General features: G+C 43.6%; 1 long non-coding RNA gene across 2 annotated transcripts in view; it reads right to left on the bottom strand.

The window, feature by feature from the left end:
- The window catches only part of LOC137533953 (uncharacterized), a 404,091-nt gene that overhangs the window by 51,925 nt on the left and 330,676 nt on the right, over positions 1-21,490 (bottom strand). Inside the window, exon 2 of one of the 2 annotated variants that reach the window (XR_011024260.1) lies at positions 11,243-11,329. The exons of the other annotated variant lie outside the window; for it this stretch is intronic. This is a non-coding gene — a long non-coding RNA (uncharacterized lncRNA). The remainder of the gene's footprint in view (positions 1-11,242; positions 11,330-21,490) is intronic. 2 annotated transcript variants of the gene reach the window in all.

Raw genomic sequence — 21,490 nt, 5'->3', positions numbered from 1 at the left:
CCTGTTCAGTTTGGCATTTGCTGAAATATAACTTTTGTTGTGTGAATACGTCATCCTACTACCAACTAATGAATCTGAGAGAGCCTAAGCGCTTTGAGTCCTATGGGAGAAAAGCGCTATAGAAATGTTATTGTATTGTATTGTATTTAGTATTCTGAAGCCAGTAGAAAATATACCTGGCTACCAGAATGCTCTGGTAGGAGAATTCCACATAGCTAAACAGCCTAGGCATCACTGGGAGGGTAAGGCTACATATACAACAATATATAGATATAGATAGTGTTTCCCATGCTGTAACCAGGATAATTCATGTAGAGGTAGCTATCCTGAATAATTTGCCACATTCTACTATATGTCAGTACAGCGCCTTTTTAATATAATTGTACATTTTTATTACATAAATTAAGCAAAAATAAAAATCTTTAAAATGAATAAAATGTAGGCTATCGTCACAAATGGTCAATGATGTGCTAATGATTAAGGGACAACTGAAGTGAAAGCTATGTGGAGGCTGCCATATTTATCTTAAAGGGAACCTGAAGTGAGGAAAATGATTTAAAATAAACACATGATGTAGCTGCAAATGAATATTACATACTAACCTCACTGTCAGTTCTTCTCAGAACTCACCATTTCCTTCTTACAGGGATCCCTTCCAGTTCTGACAATATTTTGTCAGAACTGAAATACACCAGTTGCTTTCAGTTATAGATCAGATGCTGTCAGTTACAACTTAATGTGCAGCGTAATGCCCATCCTTCCCTATGGCTCAAGTGGGTGATATTACAGTTTAACTGTGTGCTGACCAGGAAGCTGTTAGAGGGTAAGGGCCATTTTTAAACTGGAGGATGGAGAAATCCATTGATCACAGTGGACAAATGGGACGCAGTAGAGGAGAAAGAGATTGAGTAGTAGACTACATGGGAGATAAGTATGACCTGTGTATGGTTATTTTGACTTTTATTTTCAGTTCATATTTATTTCAGTTCATAAAATATTCATATTTATTTTCAGTTCAGGTTCTCTTTAAGCAATGCCAGTTGTCTGGCTGTCCTGCTGATCCTCTGCCTCTAACACTTTTAGCCACAGACCCTGAACAAGCATGCAGCATATTAGGTGTTTCTTACACTATTGTCAGATCTGACAAAATTAGCTGCATACTTGTTTCTGGTGTTATCCAGACACTATTGCAGCCAAAGAAATCAGCAGGATAGCCAGGCAACTGGTATTATTTAACAGGAAATACATATGGCAGTATCTATGTCACTCTGACTTCAGTTGTCCTTTAATGCAAATTATTTGCAGCTTAGAATCAGGTCAATGCAAATCAGCAGAAAGTGTATTTGTTTGGCTCTATTCCAAGCTGTAAATAATCTGCATGAAATTTGCATGTGAGGCAAAATTATTATTAGCATCTCTAGCTATCATCAGACTTGGCTCCGGAGTTCCCAGCATCACAGCTCCCCCCTGAGGCCAGAATAGCATAACACATCTCACCACAGCTCCGTCCTCAGTGGAGTCTGAGCCCCAGATGTCTCCAATCTCCAGCCAGCCTCACGTTATCAGATCTGTGCCTGGCTTTCCAAAGTGACAAACAGTACCATAAAATGTCTATTTTTACAGTTCTTATCATTTATTATCTATTAAAATTTCTTTGGCGTTTGAGTTAAACATTTCTAAAAGTAGAATCGTCATTGAAACACATTTAAGATCTATTAAAGAGAATCTGTACTCTAATATTCTTACAATAAAAAGCATACCATTCTATTCATTATTTTCTCCTGTGCCCCTCTGTGCTGTTTCTGCCACTCTCTGCTGCAATCCTGGCTTGTAATTAACAGTTTTAGGCAGTGTTTACAAACAAACTAACCAGCTTCTAATAGGCTCAGCTAAGCATAGTGTGTGAGTCATTCAGAGTGTGCAGGGGGCCTGCAGAGGGTGTGTATCGCTTCTACCAATCACAAGCAGCCCTGCACATTCCACACAATCAAGCCCAACAAACAGGACAGAGGAAAGATACATTGATTTATTACAGAGACAGTGCAGTTAGGAAAGACTGCAGTAAGCCAGAGCAGATTAGAACAGGCATAGGAACTTATAGGATAGAAGAACTAAGGCTGAAAAATTTGTTACAGAGTCTCTTTAAAAGCAGACCTCATGTTGTTTTTAGTTATAGAAGTAAAAGAGATCAGTTTAAAATAAAACACCAACCAAAACTTGGGATATTAAAGGACCACTGTTGCAAAAAAAATTATATGCTTTAAAATACATATTTATTAAAACACATATACTATATACTGTATATAAAATGTTAATTTCACCCAAAATAAAATGCACTATAAATTACTTTTTTCCTAAGTTGCTGTCACTTGCAGTATGTAAAAATATGACAGATTTGATTGGTTTTAAACTAGTCCATCTCCTTATGGAGGATTCTCAGTATTACCTTCATTTTTTACAAATTCACTCCCTAGAAAGCATCTATATAAGACATCGGTCTGCTTCTGTAACGATCGGTGTCAGCACACAGAGAGAATCTGATTATTGGTGATCTGCAGTATCACCAAGAATACAGATATATACCTGATTATTGATGATCTGCAGAATCACCGATAATCCAAGTATAACTAACCTCTGGACACCTTTATAGCGTGAGTGTTTGGTGCAACAGTAATGACTTTGAGCAGGACCACCCGAGGAGCAGGTGGTCTATTTGGCATTAAAGGCAAAGTTGCCTTTAGAGAAGTACAGAGACCTTTCAGCAGCCTGGAACCTCCAAGGGGTGGAGTCCCAGGGTGAAGGTAGGTGGGACCTGTAAGTGAGTGACACCTGAAGGTGGATGTCACTAGCAGGTCTGGAGACTATCTCTTAAAGGGAGAGATAGCTCTCAAGGTCGGGCAAGACAGGTCGGCAACACACAGACAGATTAAGTACAAAGGCAGAAGACTGATTCGGTATCCAAGGCAGGCAGGGTTTGGCAACAGGTAATCAGATATACGTAGGTACCGAATCAGAAAGCAGAGGGATAGTCAGGAATGCAATAGGTCATAACAGATATCAACAATGCCTAGTCTTGGGTGTGAGGTCCGTGGTCTCTACACCCTGGAACTAGTCTGGAGTATAACAGACTGATAACACAGAGTCCCTAGTCTTGGGTGTGAGGTCCGTGGTCTCGACACCCTGGAACTAGTCTGAGGTATAACAGAATGATAACACAGAGTCCCTAGTCTTGGGTGTGAGGTCCGTGGTCTCCACACCCTGGAACTAGTCTGAGGTATAACAGAATGATAACACAGAGTCCCTAGTCTTGGGTGTGAGGTCCGTGGTCTCGACACCCTGGAACTAGTCTGAGGTATAACAGAATGATAACACAGAGTCCCTGGTCTTGGGTGTGAGGTCCGTGGTCTCGACACCCTGGAACTAGTCTGAGGTATAACAGAATGATAATACAATAATAAACAGAAGTAATCTGGCTCAGTGTGAATTCCCAGGTCCTCCTGGTTCTAACACACTGTTGGATCTGACTACGGTCTGAGTGGTTCAACATAAGTGTTCGCAACGGCAGACAACCTGAGACTGGCCAGCAGTGACTATATATAGAGCAGCGCTCTCCGGCGCCACCCATCTGCGATCAACCAATAGCCACCTGCTTTGAGATCAGCTGACCAACCTGGTCAGCTGATCCCTCCCTGTTTGTCATAAAGGTTCTGCCTCTCAGCGCGCGCGTATTCCTCAAGCCGTGTAAACTAACAGACCCAGTCACACCAGACGCACGCAGCCACGGACAAACCGCCGCGCTGGACGCGGAATCAGCCGCCTTGCCTCCATTACACGCGGCTTTTTTTTCGCGTTCTCTTACAGCTTCCCTATTTGTTTGCTGTTTCGTCAGTTGGACTTAGCAGCTGTAGTTCAGAAAGGGCTTTTTGTAATCAAAGAAATAACAGAAAATCTGTCAGATTTTTACAGAAAATACAGATCTGTCAGATTTTTACTACTTACTGTAAGTGACAGTAACATAGGAAAAAACGACGGTCTCCTATCAAAGGCCGCGGTCTTTCTTTGCAAAAAAAAGTTTCTTGTCCTCTTTATGGTTCGTGGAAGCGAGAGCGATCACTTCCAGGACAAAAATAACAGTTTTCACTGTAAAACTACATCCACATAAATTTTTTTGTAAATAAACATATATTATTACATTTAAAATTAACTGTTTACCTCCCACACCAAAAATTACCCAAATATTTTTTTTTTATAAAAAATAAAAAAAATACAATAAAAAACAAACAAACAACATAAATAGTTACCTAAGGGTCTGAACTTTTTTAATATGCATGTCAAGAGAGTATAGTGCTATAATTTTTTTAAATTATAAGCTTGTAAATAGTGATGGACACAAATTGAAAAAATGTAAAATATTGGCGCTATACATTGTGATAGGGACATAATTTAAATGGTGTAATACCCGGGACAAATGGGAAAATAAAATACATGGGTTTTAATTACGGTAACATGTATTACTTTCAAACTATAATGGCCAAAATCTGAGAAATAATGATTTTTTTTCTATTTCTTTCTTAATCTTCCTGTTAAATGGATTTAGAATAAAATAATTCTTAGCAAATTGTACCACCCAAAGAAAGCTTAAATGGTGGCGGAAAAAACAAGATATAGATCATTTTGTTGTGATAAAGTTATTGGCGAATGATAGGGAAGAATGCTGAAAGGTGAAAATTGATCTGGTCCTCAAGGGGAAAAACCCCTCAGTGGTCAACTAGTTAAACTACCTACTTTAACCACTTGAGGACCACAGTCTTTCTACCCCTTAAGGACCAGGCACTTTTTTTCCATTCAGACCACTGCAGCTTTCACGGTTTATTGCTCGCTCATACAACCTACCACCTAAATGAATTTTGGCTCCTTTTCTTGTCACTAATAAAGCTTTCTTTTGGTGCTATTTGATTGCTCCTGCAATTTTTACTTTTTATTATATTCAGCAAAAAAGACATGAATTTTGGCAAAAAAAATGATTTTTTTTAACTTTCTGTGCTGACAGTTTTCAAATAAAGTAAAATTTCTGTATACATGCAGCGCGAAAAATGTGGACAAACATGTTTTTGATTAAAAAAAACCCATTCAGTGTATATTTATTGGTTTGGGTAAAAGTTATAGCGTTTACAAACTATGGTGCAAAAAGTGAATTTTCCCATTTTCAAGCATCTATGACTTTTCTGACCCCCTGTCATGTTTCATGAGGGGCTAGAATTCCAGGATAGTATAAATACCCCCCAAATGACCCCATTTTGGAAAGAAGACATCCCAAAGTATTCACTGAGAGGCATAGTGAGTTCATAGAAGATATTATTTTTTGTCACAAGTAAGCGGAAAATGACACTTTGTGACAAAAAAAAAAGTTTCCATTTCTGCTAACTTGCGACAAAAAAAAATGAAATCTGCCACGGACTCACCATGCCCCTCTCTGAATACCTTGAAGTGTCTACTTTCCAAAATGGGGTCATTTGTGGGGTGTGTTTACTGTCCTAACATTTTGGGGGGTGCTAAATTGTAAGCACCCCTGTAAAGCCTAAAGGTGCTCATTGGACTTTGGACCCCTTAGCGCAGTTAGGCTGCAAAAAAGTGCCACACATGTGGTATTTCCATACTCAGTAGAAGTACTATAATGTGTTTTGGGGTGTATTTTTACACATACCCATGCTGGGTGGGAGAAATATCTCTGTAAATGACAATGTTTTCATTTTTTTTACACACAATTGTCCATTTACAGAGTTATTTCTCCCACCCAGCATGGGTATGTGTAAAAATACACCACAAAACACATTATACTACTTCTCACGAGTACGGCGATACCACATGTGTGGCACTTTTTTGCACCCTAACTGCGCTAAAGGGCCCAAAGTCCAATGAGTACCTTTAGGATTTCACAGGTCATTTTGCGGAATTTGATTTCCAGACTACTCCTCACGGTTTAGGGCCCCTAAAATGCCAGGGCAGTATAGGAACCCCACAAATGACCCCATTTTAGAAAGAAGACACCCCAAGGTATTCCGTTAGGAGTATGGTGAGTTCATAGAAGATTTTATTTTTTGTCACAAGTTAGCGGAAATTGATTTGAATTGTTTTTCTTCACAAAGTGTCATATTCCGCTAACTTGTGACAAAAAATAAAATCTTCTATGACCTCGCCATACACCTAATGGAATACCTTTGGTTGTCTCCTTTCTAGAATGGGGTCATTTGTGGGGTTCCTATACTGCCCTGGCATTTTAGGGGCCCTGAACCGTGAGGAGTAGTCTTGAAACCAAATGTCGCAAAATGACCTGTGAAATCCTAAAGGTACTCATTGGACTTTGGGCCCCTTAGCGCACTTAGGGTGTAAAAAAGTGCCACACATGTGGTACCGCCGTACTCAGGAGAAGAAGTATAATGTGTTTTGGGGTGTATTTTTACACATACCCATGCTGGGTGGTAGAAATATCTCTGTACATGACAATTGTTTGATTTTTTTACACACAATTGTCCATTTACAGAGAGATTTCTCCCACCCAGCATGGGTATGTGTAAAAATACACCCCAAAACACATTATACTACTTCTCCTGAGTACGGCGATACCACGTGTGACACTTTTTTTGCAGCCTAGGTGCGCTAAGGGCGGCCCAACGTCCTATTCACAGGTCATTTTGAGGCATTTGTTTTCTAGACTACTCCTCACGGTTTAGGGCCCCTAAAATGCCAGGGCAGTATAGGAACCCCACAAGTGACCCCATTTTAGAAAGAAGACACCCCAAGGTATTCCATTAGGTGTATGGCGAGGTCATAGAAGATTTACTTTTAGTCACAAGTTAGTGAAAAATGACACTTTGTGAAAAAAAACCCAATAAAAATCAATTTCCGCTAACTTTTGACAAAAAATAAAATATTCTATGAACTCGTCATACACCTAACAGAATACCTTGGGGTGTCTTTTTTCTAAAATGGGGTCACTTGTGGGGTTCCTATACCGCCCTGGCATTTTACGGGCCCAAAACCGTGAGGAGTCTGGAAACCAAATGTCTCAAAATGACTGTTCAGGGGTATAAGCATCTGCAAATTTTGATGACAGGTGGTCTATGAGGGGCCGAATTTTGTGGAACCGGTCATAAGCAGGGTGGCCTTTTAGATGACAGGTTGTATTGGGCCTGATCTGATGGATAGGAGTGCTAGGGAGGGGTGACAGGAGGTGATTGATGGGTGTCTCAGGGGGTGATTAGAGGGGAAAATAGATGCACTCAATGCACTGGGGAGGTGATCGGAAGGGGGTCTGAGGGGGATCTGAGGGTTTGGCCGAGTGATCAGGAGCCCACACGGGGCAAATTAGGGCCTGATCTGATGGGTAGGTGTGCTAGGGGGTGACAGGTAGTGACAGGAGGTGATTGATGGGTGTCTCAAGGTGTGATTAGTGGGGGGAATAGATGCAAGTAATGCAATGGCGAGGTGATCAGGGCTGGGGTCTGAGGGTGTGGGCGGGTGATTGGGTGCCCTAGGGGCAGATGGGGGTCTAATCTGATGGGTAGCAGTGACAGGGGGTGATTGATGGGTAATTAGTGGGTGTTTAGAGGAGAGAACAGATGCAATGCACTTGGGAGGTGATCTGACTGCGGGTCTGCAGGCGATCGGATGGTGTGGGTGGGTGATCAGATTGCCCGCAAGGGGCAGGTTAGGGACTGATTGATGGGTGGCAGTGACAGGGGGTGATTGATGGGTGGCAATGACAGGGGCTGATTGATGGGTGGCAGTGACAGGGGGTGATTGATGGGTGATAGGTGATTGGCAGGTGATTGACAGGTGATCAGTGGGTTATTACAGGGGAGAACAGATGTAATTAATGCACTGGTGAATTGATAAGGGGGGGTCAGAGGGCAATCTGAGCGTGTTGGCGGGTGATTGGGTGCCCGCAAGGGGCAGATTAGGGTCTGATCTGATAGGTAAAAGTGACAGGTGGTGATAGGGGGTGATTGATGGGTAATTAGTGGGTGTTTAGAGGAGAGAATAGATGTAAACAATGGATTTGAGAGGTGATCTGATGTCGGATCTGCGGGCGATCTATTGGTGTGGGTGGGTGATCAGATTGCCCGCAAGGGGCAGGTTAGGGGCTGATTGATGGGTGGCAGTGACAGGGGGTGACAGGGGGTGATTGATGGGTGATAGGTGATTGGCAGGTGATTGACAGGTGATCAGTGGGTTATTACAGGGAAGAACAGATGTAATTAATGCACTGGCGAATTGATAAGGGGGGGGGGGGGGGGGGGTCTGAGGGCAATCTGAGCGTGTGGGCGGGTGATTGGGTGCCCGCAAGGGGCAGATTAGGGTCTGATCTGATAGGTAACAGTGACAGGTGGTGATAGGGGGTGATTGATGGGTGATTAGTGGGTGTTTAGAGGAGAGAATAGATGTAAACAATGGATTTGGGAGGTGATCTGATGTCGGATCTGCGGGCGATCTATTGGTGTGGGTGAGTGATCAGATTGCCCGCAAGGGGCAGGTTAGGGGCTGATTGATGGGTGGCAGTGACAGGGGGTGATTGATGGGTGATAGGTGATTGGCAGGTGATTGACAGGTGATCAGTGGGTTATTACAGGGAAGAACAGATGTAATTAATGCACTGGCGAATTGATAAAGGGGGGGGGGGGGGTCTGAGGGCAATCTGAGCGTGTGATTGGGTGCCCGCAAGGGGCAGATTAGGGTCTGATCTGATAGGTAACAGTGACAGGTGGTGATAGGGGGTGATTGATGGGTGATTAGTGGGTGTTTAGAGGAGAGAATAGATGTAAACAATGGATTTGGGAGGTGATCTGATGTCGGATCTGCGGGCGATCTATTGGTGTGGGTGAGTGATCAGATTGCCCGCAAGGGGCAGGTTAGGGGCTGATTGATGGGTGGCAGTGACAGGGGGTGACAGGGGGTGATTGATGGGTGATAGGTGATTGACAGGTGATCAGTGGGTTATTACAGGGAAGAACAGATTATTATTATTATTATTATTATTATTTAGTATTTATATAGCGCCGACATATTACGCAGCACTGTACAATGTATATATATTTATATATCTTGTCACTATCTGTCCCTCAAAGGAGCTCACAATCTAATCCCTACCATTGCCATATGTCTATATTATATAGTGTAAGTACTGTGGTCTAGGGCCAATTTTTAGGGGGAGCCAATTAACTTATCCGTATGTTTTTGGAATGTGGGAGGAAACCGGAGTGCCCGGAGAAAACCCACGCAGACACGGAGAGAACATACAAACTATTTGCAGATAGTGCCCTGGCTGGGATTCGAACCGGGGATCCAGCGCTGCAAGGCGAGAGAGCTAACCTCTACGCCAGATGTAATTAATGCACTGGCGAATTGATAAGGGGGGGTCAGAGGGCAATCTGAGCGTGTTGGCGGGTGATTGGGTGCCCGCAAGGGGCAGATTAGGGTCTGATCTGATAGGTAAAAGTGACAGGTGGTGATAGGGGGTGATTGATGGGTAATTAGTGGGTGTTTAGAGGAGAGAATAGATGTAAACAATGGATTTGGGAGGTGATCTGATATCGGATCTGCGGGCGATCTATTGGTGTGGGTGGGTGATCAGATTGCCCGCAAGGGGCAGGTTAGGGGCTGATTGATGGGTGGCAGTGACAGGGGGTGATTGATGGGTGATTGACAGGTGATTGACAGGTTATCAGGGGGGATAGATGCATACAGTACACAGGGGGGGTCTGGGGGGGTCCTGGGGAGAATCTGAGGGGTGGGGGGGTGATCAGGAGGGGGCAGGGGGCAGGGGGGGGGATAAAAAAAAATAGCGTTGACAGATAGTGACAGGGAGTGATTGATGGGTTATTAGGGGGGTGATTGGGTGCAAACAGGGGTCTGGGGGGTGGGCAGGGGGGGGTCTGAGGGGTGCTGTGGGCGATCAGTGGGCGGGGGGGGCAGATCAGTGTGTTTGGGTGCAGACTAGGGTGGCTGCAGCCTGCCCTGGTGGTCCCTCGGACACTGGGACCACCAGGGCAGGAGGCAGCCTGTATAATACACTTTGTATACATTACAAAGTGTATTATACACTTTGTAGCGGCGATCGCGGGGTTAACATCCCGCCGGCGCTTCCGTATGGCTGGCGGGATGTTACGGCGGGTGGGCGGAGCCAGTTGCCGGGGGAAGCGCGCGTCATCAAAGACGCGATCGCTCCCCCGGCATAGGAAAAGGACGCAACGCCCTAAGGCGTATTGCGGTCCTTAAGGCATCCACTTTGCCGCCGCCCATGGGCTGTGGGCGGTCGGCAAGTGGTTAAAGAGAAACTCCGACCAAAAATTAAACTTTATCCCAATCAGTAGCTAATACCCCCTTTTACATGAGAAATCTATTCCTTTTCACAAACAGACCATCAGGGGGCGCTGTATGACTGATATTGTGGTGAAACCCCTCCCACAAGTAACCCCTCCCACAAGAAAAGTTCGAACTTTTGTGGGAAATAGCTGTTTACAGCTGTTTCCAACTGCCAAAAACCATGCAGCAGCTACATCACCTACCAACAGTAAAATGTTCACTGGAGTTCCTCTTTAAACAATTTACAACACTGACCATTTAACAACACAAATATACAATAAAAAACAGTAAGTAATGATAAAGTTATTGGCGAATTAATTGCTCGGATGCATAAGGTGAAACAACACTGTAGGCTGAAGTGGTTAACTGCTGTGATCTACGTTACGTTGAGAATAAAAACCCACTTTATTTCCTCCAATACTCTATTCTATATTTCTAAGATTTAAAGCGGGGCTACAGTCTTGTCTGCTGAAAAGGTACCAATACAATATCAGATATTTTTTTATAGAAGAGGGCCCTTTTTCTTCATGGAGATTATTTTTTCAACTTCTGTACAAAATTATTTTTCAGCACTTAGCAAAAACAAAAAATAGCCAAAAGGGTATTATTAAACTAGGAACTACCACAGGTTATTTCCCCTTAAAGGATACATGAGGCAGTTTATAAAGACTTGAACTGCACAAGCGACCCAGCTATGGGTTACAATCTTACAGAAGAGACAGCGGCAGCCTTGAGAACGGTGAAACTTTAGGGTGAGACCTTATAGACTTCTAGGGGCTTGAAGTAGCCCCAGGTGAGAAAAAAAAAATATTTCCTAGGTTTGCCTCATTTCACGCTCCTCCCACTCATTTGCCAATAACTTTATCACTATTTATCATACCTGAATGATCCATATCTTTTTTTTGTTGTCGTTGAATAAACTAGGCTTTCTTTGGGTGGTACCTTTTGTTAATAATTATTTTATTTCCTGTGCATTTTGAAGGGAATAAGAAGAAAAAAATGCATAACAGTCATTGGTTTTCAGTTTTAAGCCATTAAAGTTTAAAAATAAAAATTGCAACTGTAGATAAAACCCACATTTTTATTTGTCCTGGTTATTACAACATTTAACCACTTTTCCTCTCCCTGGGATGAGTATCTACATCCCTGAAAACTGCACTTGAGCTCCCAGGAGCATAGATACTCGTCCCTCACTGTTTATGCATGGCGTGCACGCCTACAGCCTCACGCGGTAGTGCACAGATTGGTGAATGGGAAAATACATTCCCAAGGCCAATTTAAAGGGAACCTAAACTGAGAGGGATATGGATGTTTCCTTTTAAACTATACCAGTTGCCTGACTCTCCTGCTGATCAATTTGCTGCAGTAGTATCTGGATCACACACCTGAAACAAGCATGCAGCTAATCCAGTCTGACTTCAGTCAGAGCACCTGATCTGCATGCTTGTTGAGGGGCTGTGGCTAAAAGTATTACACACAGGATTAGCAGGAAAGTCAGGTAACTGGCATTATTTTAATAGGAAAAATCCATATCCTTCTCAGTTTAGGTTCCCTTTAAGTGTCTAAAGTGACAATGATCACTGTTGCAATGAGAAACAATAATCATAACATTGGAGATGGCAATAACTGTCTTTTTCTGCTGTCTGGAACACGCCTGGAGCTGCGTTCTAACCAGACAGGAAAATGTGGCCAAAAAGAATATTACAATAAAAAATAATAAAATATACATTTCCTTTCCCTATAATCTGCCCCCTGCCCCCATATAACACAATTCTAAAAAAAAAATAAAGTGAGGGAGTTTAAAATTCTCTGGTTGAACTCGATGGACGTATGTCTTTTTTCAACCAAAATAACTACCGTATGTAACTATGTAAATTGTTACTTTATGGGACTTAGCTTTTTAAATACTGTAAATATGACATGAGGGTGTATTACTGTTCTTTTTGCAATTTAGGGCTTATAATTATTGATAGGGTACAATAAGAAAACCAAAATAACAAAATTGAAAAAAAATACATCTTTATTTCCAAATGAAATGTCGCCATACATTGTACTTATGGCTTAATTTAACCATAATTTGAGCGTGCCCAAATCTTGGGAGCGTACCTCGCCTGCCACACCCGATGATGAGGGCGTGTTTCTGCCCAGGTGCAGAAGACGCTAATCCGTCGGGGGTCAGCAATATTTTAGAGGCTGCCAGCGGGACCTGAGATGACTGACGCTGCGGCGAGGGACACACGTGACTTCTAGGGACTGAAAGAAGACCCAGGTAAGTAAAGCTAGATTTAATTAATCGCCTCGGATATACTTTAACTCTTTTGGGCATGGAATTATCTAGAACTTCACAGATTGCTACTGGAGTCCTCTTCCACTCCTCCATGACAAAGTTGGTGGATTTTAGAGACCTTGTGCTCTTCCACCTTCTGTTAAAGGTTACCCCGCAGATGCTCAATAAAGTTGTCCCATGAAAAGACATAATAAAATATTTACAAAATGTGAGAAGTGTACTCACTTATGTGAGATGCAGTAAATACCTAAAATAGTTGTTTAATACATTTATTTATACAAACCTTTACACAGCTGCTGAAATAAGAACAGATGATAATAAAGGTTTATGGTTTACACTAAAAATTGTTCCTCTAAAAGAGGCACTTAATATGTGTCTTCAAGGACAAGCAGGCACAGATGCATAGGAGTCCTCCCAACCCCATCCACTTGCTGTGCTAAATTTATCGTGTGATTAGGGAGAAAAGTAGATCATAGGCACCAGATTGCACAGTAGCTTGGGGGTAACAGGTGTAGGTGCTGTGCCTCCAGATAGAAGATACATTGATTCCAAGCAAGAGAAACTACATCCGGGCACAAGCTCTGCAGTAAAATGGCACCTTAATTATAATCTTGCCTCTGAAGAAGTGGGCCTTTGAGCCTGCGAAACAGCTGTCAGGCTAAACTCTCACTTGTGTATGGGGAAGCTGGGGATGGAATAAAGGCACCACTTTACTGCAGAGCATGTGCCCGGATGTAGTTTCTCTTGCATGATGTCCTAACTTTATGATCATCTCAAGAATACTCTAGACATGCCTACCAAGGACTCTGCAGGACTTTGCTACTGTGAAGGCGGGTCACACTTATTGCGGGATAAAGAAATGATTGGCTACAACCGGGCAGTGGGATTGTTCTTGAAGTGGAACAAAAGTACAAAGAGTCCTTCTTCCCCCCCCCCCCCCCCCCCCCCAATCATCTTATCTTCTCTTCCCCTTTCCCTCAGCTAGAACTTCTTTCATATGACCCTTATTTATTATTTAATAAATAAAATATCTCCATATTTAAATATTCAATTCATTGATCGTTAGGCCTTTCAAAATAGAGCACATTCTGGCCCAATGTATTTTGCAAAATACTGAAGGGTAGAAGGTTGGACTGGGTAACCTTGAGATTTGGGATGTCTACTAGGAATGAACTTAAGAATCCAGTGACATCTGGTCCCATCCAGACATTCATGGCTGCAGATAAGAAGTTCTTCCCCTACAGGCCATGCGATATCATGGAAACCGTTTATCAGATAAGTGATTAATCTTCAGGCCAGCGGCGCAGGAGACATTAGAGGCTATAATGAGCCCCGGTGTGGAAGATTTGGGAAGAATGGCCTCAGACGTCTTTGTAGTGTCGGGCTTTTGTCCTGTCCGGCCCTCCCGCCTCCCTCCGAGCTGCTGTGATCACATTAAATGCTTTCTCCAGCAGGACATTACAAGTGCTATTATCAAGGCATTTCTTCATTAAATGTCAGCTCCCTCCTGGCCTGCTGAAATGTATTTAGCCTCTGACTCGCCGTGTGTAAGATCATTTATGATCTCTTAATCTGAAGAGGGAAATCCTCTTAGTTATTTAGCTAAAGGCTTGCCTGAATAGGCCGCTGGAGGCTCCCATGAAGCTGCCTGTTTATTTTTTCTATGGTTCCCACGCCGAGGGGTCTGATCTTCAGCACTAGATTAGCTCTCTGCCACTAACAAGCTTGTGCTTTCAGGTGGGATCATCCCAGTGGCTTTTCCTCTACCGTTCCCCCCTGCCTTTCATGAGCAACAAAGAGGAAATCCCATCAGAGCTGTCTGTTGTGCAGAGGATTGTGTGCCCCGTGTCTCTGCAGGGAGCTGAATTACTACATGTCTGGACAACCTGCTGTAACAAGTGCCCGTCTGACCAAATGCATTGCAGGAGGCTAGGCCATGGCCTGACCAGATGATGGAGAAGGTCAAGGTGGCCAGGCTGTAAGCCAACCACCTGATAGGACAGGACACAGGTGGGTACTGACCAATTGAAATGGCAGATGGTCAAGCTGTCAGGTAATTAGTTTACAAAATCTGCCTAGTACTGTTCTAGTACTTTGCAAAGCTGCAGCTCAGATCACATACAGGACAGGGCATTGCAAGGCAAAGAAAATCGGCTTGTGAAAATTCAGATAACATCTCTAATCATTGATTGTATGAAATGACAAGTCACAAAAATAAAGCTTGGTTTACACTTACCAGAGTGGCAATATATATGTATGGTAAGGATATGCCGTACCCATGGGCATAACTACAAAGCATGGGGCCCCTGTGTGAAAATTTTATGGTGCCACGACCACCCTTCCTAAGTTCCACCACCTCTCTTTCCCCCATCCAATAGCAGAATAACACAGAGGAAGGCTAATACTCGCTCCACTCTTCTTCACCTCCCACCTGCAGATCCTGCCACTTCCATCTTTGCAACGTTGCCAAAATTTACCCGTACATACCCCCTGACACGACCAAACTCCTGGTCTCCACCCCCTGCAATCCGCTATGAATGCAGCTAGGCTCATTCACTCCTCCCCTGTTCCTCTTCAGCGCCCCTTCACTGGTTCCCTATCCCCCTCAGAATTACAACTGCTCTGTATGGCATACAAATCCATCCACCATACCTCCACTTTGTGCATCTCGGATCTTGTCCAGAGATACTCCCCAACACACTCTTTCTGTTCCTTCAAGACTCTACGGATGACTTCACCTCACTTCACATGCTCCAGAATGTCTCCAGAGCAGCCCCTACTCTATGAAACTCCCCCCCCCCCCCCCATCAGGATCACACCCTACCTCCCACTCCTTCAAGCTGGCCTTAAAGACCCATCTGTTCATCATTGCTTACCCGCCATTTTCATAGCTCTAGCTCCACCCCTTATGTGTCCCAGTCACCCCTCCTTAGATTGTAAGCTTATTTGGCAGGGCCCTACTCCCTGTGTGCTCTTCTCTGCCAGCATAAGAACTTAGTGACTCGTCTGCTATATTTATCCCTACATTGCAATCTGCGCACCACTGTTTATCGTTATATCACTATCTTGTGTACCATTTTTTCAGCTCTAGGACACGGCGGACAGGTGAGCGGTTAGGGAGGGACCCCTGTGGGAGGAATGCCTGCACGGGACGGTCCTGCTAGTGACGTAATCTTGCGATTGCGTCCAACTGAAGCTTCCCACCTGAATGCTAATGGCTGCTAGATGTGGTATGGCAGGTAAAGGGTGTATGACAGTGCATCCTGATTGGCTGACGAGCGCCTGCTGACCACTTAAATGTAGCTGGATGCATGTACTGCTGTGTTCTATTGCTTGTGTGTGTCGAATGTACCATTGTTTAACTCTGTACTGTCCCTGTGTAAAATTGTTTAACCCTCCTGGCGGTTTGCTAAAAAATCGCCAGGGGGCAGCAAATCTTTTTTTTTTTTTATTTTTTTTTTTTTTTCATGTAGCGAGACAAAGTCTCGCTACATGATAGCCGCTGCTCAGCAGCATCCCCCCAGCCCCTCCGATCGCCTCCGGCGATCAGGAGATCCCGTTCAAAGAACGGGATCTCCTGGAGGGCTTCCCCCATCGCCATGGCGACGGGGCGGAATGACGTACGTCGTGACGTCAAAGGGGATTCCTATCCACCCCATAGAGCTGCCTGGCACTGATTGGCCAGGCAGCGCACGGGGTCTGGGAGGGGGGGGTGGCTGCGGCGCGACGGATAGCGGCAGATCGGCGGGTAGCGGCGGCGATCGGGCACTGCACGCAGCTAGCAAAGTGCTAGCTGCGTGCAGCAAAAAAAAAATTATGCAAATCGGCCCAGCGGGGCCTGAGCGGTGCCTTCCGGCGGCATAGCCCGAGCTCAGCTCGGGCTTACCGCCAGGAAGGTTAATGTTGTAATGGCTCCACTATCCTTTGTTATATGTTAACGCTTTATAAATAAAGTGGGGAATGCTGTAGATGTGATATACTTAGACTTTGCTAAGGCCTTCGACACTGTTCCCCACAAAAGTCTGGTGCAAAAGATGAGGATGCAAGGACTGGGGAAGAGTCTGTGTGCTTGGATAGGGAACTGGCTAATGGACAGAAAACAAAGAGTTGTGGTCAATGGATCATACTCAAAATGGGAGACTGTTAGCAGTGGGGTCCCACAGGGGTCTGTACTGGGTCCAGTGCTCTTCAATTTATTTATTAATGACCTAGTGGATACAGTAGTGAGCAATGTTGCTATTTTTGCAGATGATACAAAATTGTGCAGAATCATCAACTCTAAGGAAGATAGTGTTATATTGCAACAGGATCTGGATAGGATGGCTATATGGGCACATACATGGCAGATGAAATTCAATGTTGACAAATGTAAAGTCATGCATTTTGGTCGTACCAATGGTCTAACACCATACAAAATAAATGGGATACAGTTGGGGACATCAAACTTGGAGAAGGACTTAGGAGTACTCATCGACAACAAGTTAAATAATCGTACTCAATGCCAAGCCGCTGCAGCTAAAGCTAACAAAATTTTGGGATGCATTAAAAGGGAAATAAAAACTCGAGATGCTAGCATAATATTGCCCCTGTTTAACTCTCTAGTAAGGCCACATCTGGAATATGGAATTCAGTTCTGGGCACCACATTACAAAAAAGATATTGCAGTTCTAGAGCAGGTGCAGAGACGAGCAACAAAATTGATACGTGGGATGGAAGGTCTCACTTACCAAGAAAGGTTAGATAAACTGGGTTTATTTAGTCTAGAGAAAAGACGCCTTAGAGGAGATCTAATTAACATGTATAAATACATCAGAGGGCAATATAATAGCTTGGCGGATGAGCTTTTTGTCCCTAGGCCTTCTCAAAGGACTAGAGGACATGATCTGCGCATGGAGGAAAAACGTTTTAGCCATTTATTTAGGAAAGGGTTCTTTACAGTAAGAGTGATTAAGATGTGGAATGCATTGCCACAGGAAGTCGTTATGGCAAACTCTATACCTGCATTTAAAGGGGGCTTGGATGCTTTCCTTGCGTTGAATGACATCCATGGCTACAATTACTAGGTAATGCCAATGATGTTGATCCAGGGATTTTATCTGATTGCCATCTGGAGTCGGGAAGGAATTTTTACCTTGTAAGGGTTTTTTCGCCTTCCTCTGGATCAACAGGGATATGTGAGGGAGCAGGCTGGAGTTGTACTTTGTACTGGTTGAACTCGATGGACGTATGTCTTTTTTCAACCAAAGTAACTATGTAACTATGTAACTATGTTATAATAATGATAAATTTAGATAATACAAACAACAAGCACATAGCAAATACTCGCCCCCTAACTCAGCCAATAGTATCAGACTCCCAGCAGTGTCAGCTCCCAAACAAAAAAAAAAGTATTTCATATTCCATTTCACCCCCTCACCCACAACATCTTATTTCCTTTAAAGGACCTCTGTCGCGAAAATCTAAAAAATGTAAAATACATGTAAACCTATACAAATAAGAAGTACAATTCTTCCAGAGTAAAATGAGACATAAATTACTTTTCTTCTATATTGCTGTCACTTACAGTGAGTACTAGAAATCTGACATTACCGACAGATTGTGGACCAGCCCATCTTCTCATGGGGGGTTCTCAGGGTTTTCTTTATTTTAAAAGCACTTAGTGAATGGCAGTTGCTCCGTCCAACTGCCAAAAAAGTGTGCAGCGAGCAGGGAGGCTGGCCAGCATCTTTGTATAAATCTTTTTCAGGGAGTGTCTTTATAAAGAATAAAGGCCATGCTGAGAATCCCCCATAAAGAGATGGTCTAACCCAAAACCTGTCAGTAATGTCAGATTTCTACTACCTACTGTAACAGCAACATAGGAGAGAAGTAATTTATGGCTCATTTTACTCTGGAAGAGATGTACTTCTTATTTGTATGTGTTTTACATTTTAAAATTTTTGCGACAGTTCCTCTTTAAGCCCTCCTAAAAAGAACATTTCGCCATGAAAACGAGGGCAGAAGACACACCTGTTATCCCTTATCACAGATGGTCAGCAGGCACCACACACCCTAAGATTGTTAGTGTGACATCAGGCAAACAGGATGAGTCACTAAAGTGCGGTAAACCTACCTCACCCAAGTAGCACGGGATAAATTTAGCACCCGCACGCTATGCGCAGTCCTGTCAGCATAGTGTGTGCTGTTAAAGCGGACCCAAACCAAACATTTTTTTAATTCAAAATATTTAGTTGCACCACTCTGACACATACAATGATAAACACTCCTTCAAGCCTATGGGCATTTCAGTGCATGCTTTTCACCCTTCTCTTTTCATAACTAGGGTTATACTGGTGGCAGCCATTACTTCTGAGCTTAGTAGGAGGTTTTAGATCATGGGTGTGTTTGTAATCAGCTACCCTCCCTCACAGGGGCGTCGTCTATGTGAAATCTCACACAAGCTGAGATCACCTCCCCTGTGACATCATCAGTAGCAGCCTGTGTTTTGTTTTTGTTTTTTATCTCCTCCACCAGTCTGCCGGATTCTGTCCCGGCAATATGAAAGGAAGGGAGGGGTTCCTCCAATAAATGTAAAATATTTTATATTTGTCATCATGCAGCTGAAAAAAGGCTGCTATTTATTATTATAAGTTAGAAAATAGATTTAATTTCTGAAATCTTGTATTTTTAATTTGGGTCCACTTTAAGTTACGCCTGATCCTTCTAACTGCTGCACTATGTGCTGTAGTGTGACCGCAATACTTCACTAGTGCGGCCACTACTATATTAATTAACGTAGTAGCACCCGCGCTTGTGAAATATCACATTCGCGCTACAGCGCATTGCGCGGAAGGTAGAAGGATCACGCGTAACTTAAAAGCGCACGCTATGCTGACAGGATTGCAGCAGGCCTGGATTTACATTACAGGAGCCTATATGCACAGATGTCCTGGCACCCCAGACTCCCCCCTCCATGAGCCTACAATATCCCCACCGAACAACAACACAAGTGTGCTGACTGGCCCTGCTGTCACTTCTCCCTTACTTCCACTGCCCAGCGTAGGTAGCTACAGGTGCCCTTTAGTATTAGGTAGCCAGAGGTACCCTCAGTATTAAGTAGCTAGAGGTGCCCCATTGAAAGTAAATCTCATTGGTGAAATGCTGAGAGTTGGTTGAGTAACCTCTCATGTACACTCCCCTCAAAACTCTGTATAGTAATGGAGAGAGGAAGGGAGGCACTCAGGGAGGAAAGTAAGCCGCCTTTCCATCATTAGGCGCCTGTAGGCAGGTGCCTATAATGCCTTATGGTAAATCCGGCCCTGCAGGATTGTGTGTAGCATGCACACGCTAATTTACATTACTGAGTCTATTATTCTGTAAAAGGAAAGGGGAAATGGGAAAAATATAAACTAACAAAAGTCCCAGTTCATGTGCTCACACACGGGATCATCAATCGGTGTGATACAGGACCCAGGGGCGTAGCAATAGGGGTTGCAGAGGTAGCCACGGCATTGGGGCCCTTGGGCCAGAGAGACCCCGAAGGGCCCTCCCTCAACTACAGTATTAGCTCTCTATTGGTCCTGTGCTCATAATAATCCCTTCTATAGATACTTGGAATATTGGTAATCATTAACAAACTATTCCCCATCCCCTTCTTGCACCTCTGATACTGTAGTTGCCATTGGCAGGTTTTGGTGCGCCGTATCAATTGTTATGTATAGAGTGCTTGGGGGGCCCCAATGTAAAACTTGCAGCGGGGGCCCACAGCTTCTTAGCTACTCCACTGACAGGACCGATCTCCGAGTAATGAAGAGCAACCATAAAATTCATGTACAGTATATGTAAACATACTCCCAAGAAAAAGGGTTCGTAGGTAAATGTCCGCAACCATAAGCGAAAGTTTGCATCCGTGCCTGCGAACGCCCGCCTCCATGATAGAATATCTGAATTCATAATTAGCACCACAAAAGGTACAATCAGACAAGTATGGTCACATGTAAGTCCATTTATGGTCATACTGCCAGTGATATGAATTGTTCTCTTTTAAGTGGTTTTATTATGTTTGTACTACTAGATCGTATTAATAAATATTGTTATACTTTACACATAGAGAGGTGCTTTACATGGGCAATTTAGTGTCTTTCCTTGCATATTGTCTGCCCTGGCACACTTAGAATCCAGAGTGCAGATCTATCTTGTGTATACAGACAGTTAGCGGAGGCCAGGATACCGTCCATACCGTCCCACCGAGGCAACAAGTGTAATAAGGACACTCGTCTCCTCGGTCTCATCATTCACTGCAATAATCAGGACTTTACACCCCGTGTGTCAGCAAATACCTCGCTTTATCCCTCATGACCCTCAATGACTTCTTCATTACGGGCTAATTTGACGTTCCCCTCCAGTCAGCGGCTAATGATGGCGTGTTAGGTTATTGACATTCACAGCTGCTCCGGTAATATTATAAGTGTGCCGGCATTCCTCTCTCTTCAATGACCGGATAATTGGAGGAAATAAGAGAAGTCGTCACCGAGATCTGTGCAGGGAGCGGCTTACAGACTCCCACACGCATTTATCAGTTCTGCAGCCCAGCAAGAAGTCCAATACAGAGAGTGGCAGATTTACTGCAGCAGGGCTGTCTGATTCATAAATCCCTTCTCTACAAAATACTGCATTAAAATGGTATGAAACTCAACATTTCGTCCTTGCTCTAAAAGATTCTTTACACCATAAAACCTACTATGAAAAAAATAAAATGGTAGCAATACAGCATTCAAACAGTTAAAGACAGCACTTTCTTCTTCAGTGGGAAGCTTAAAATTCAAATCTTAAAGTTAATGAAGTGATTCAATTATCATGTTT

The sequence above is a fragment of the Hyperolius riggenbachi genome, chromosome 10 (genome assembly GCF_040937935.1).
Source record: "Hyperolius riggenbachi isolate aHypRig1 chromosome 10, aHypRig1.pri, whole genome shotgun sequence".
Taxonomy (NCBI): Eukaryota; Metazoa; Chordata; class Amphibia; order Anura; family Hyperoliidae; genus Hyperolius; species Hyperolius riggenbachi.
This window is presented reverse-complemented; position numbering and strand designations above follow the sequence as displayed.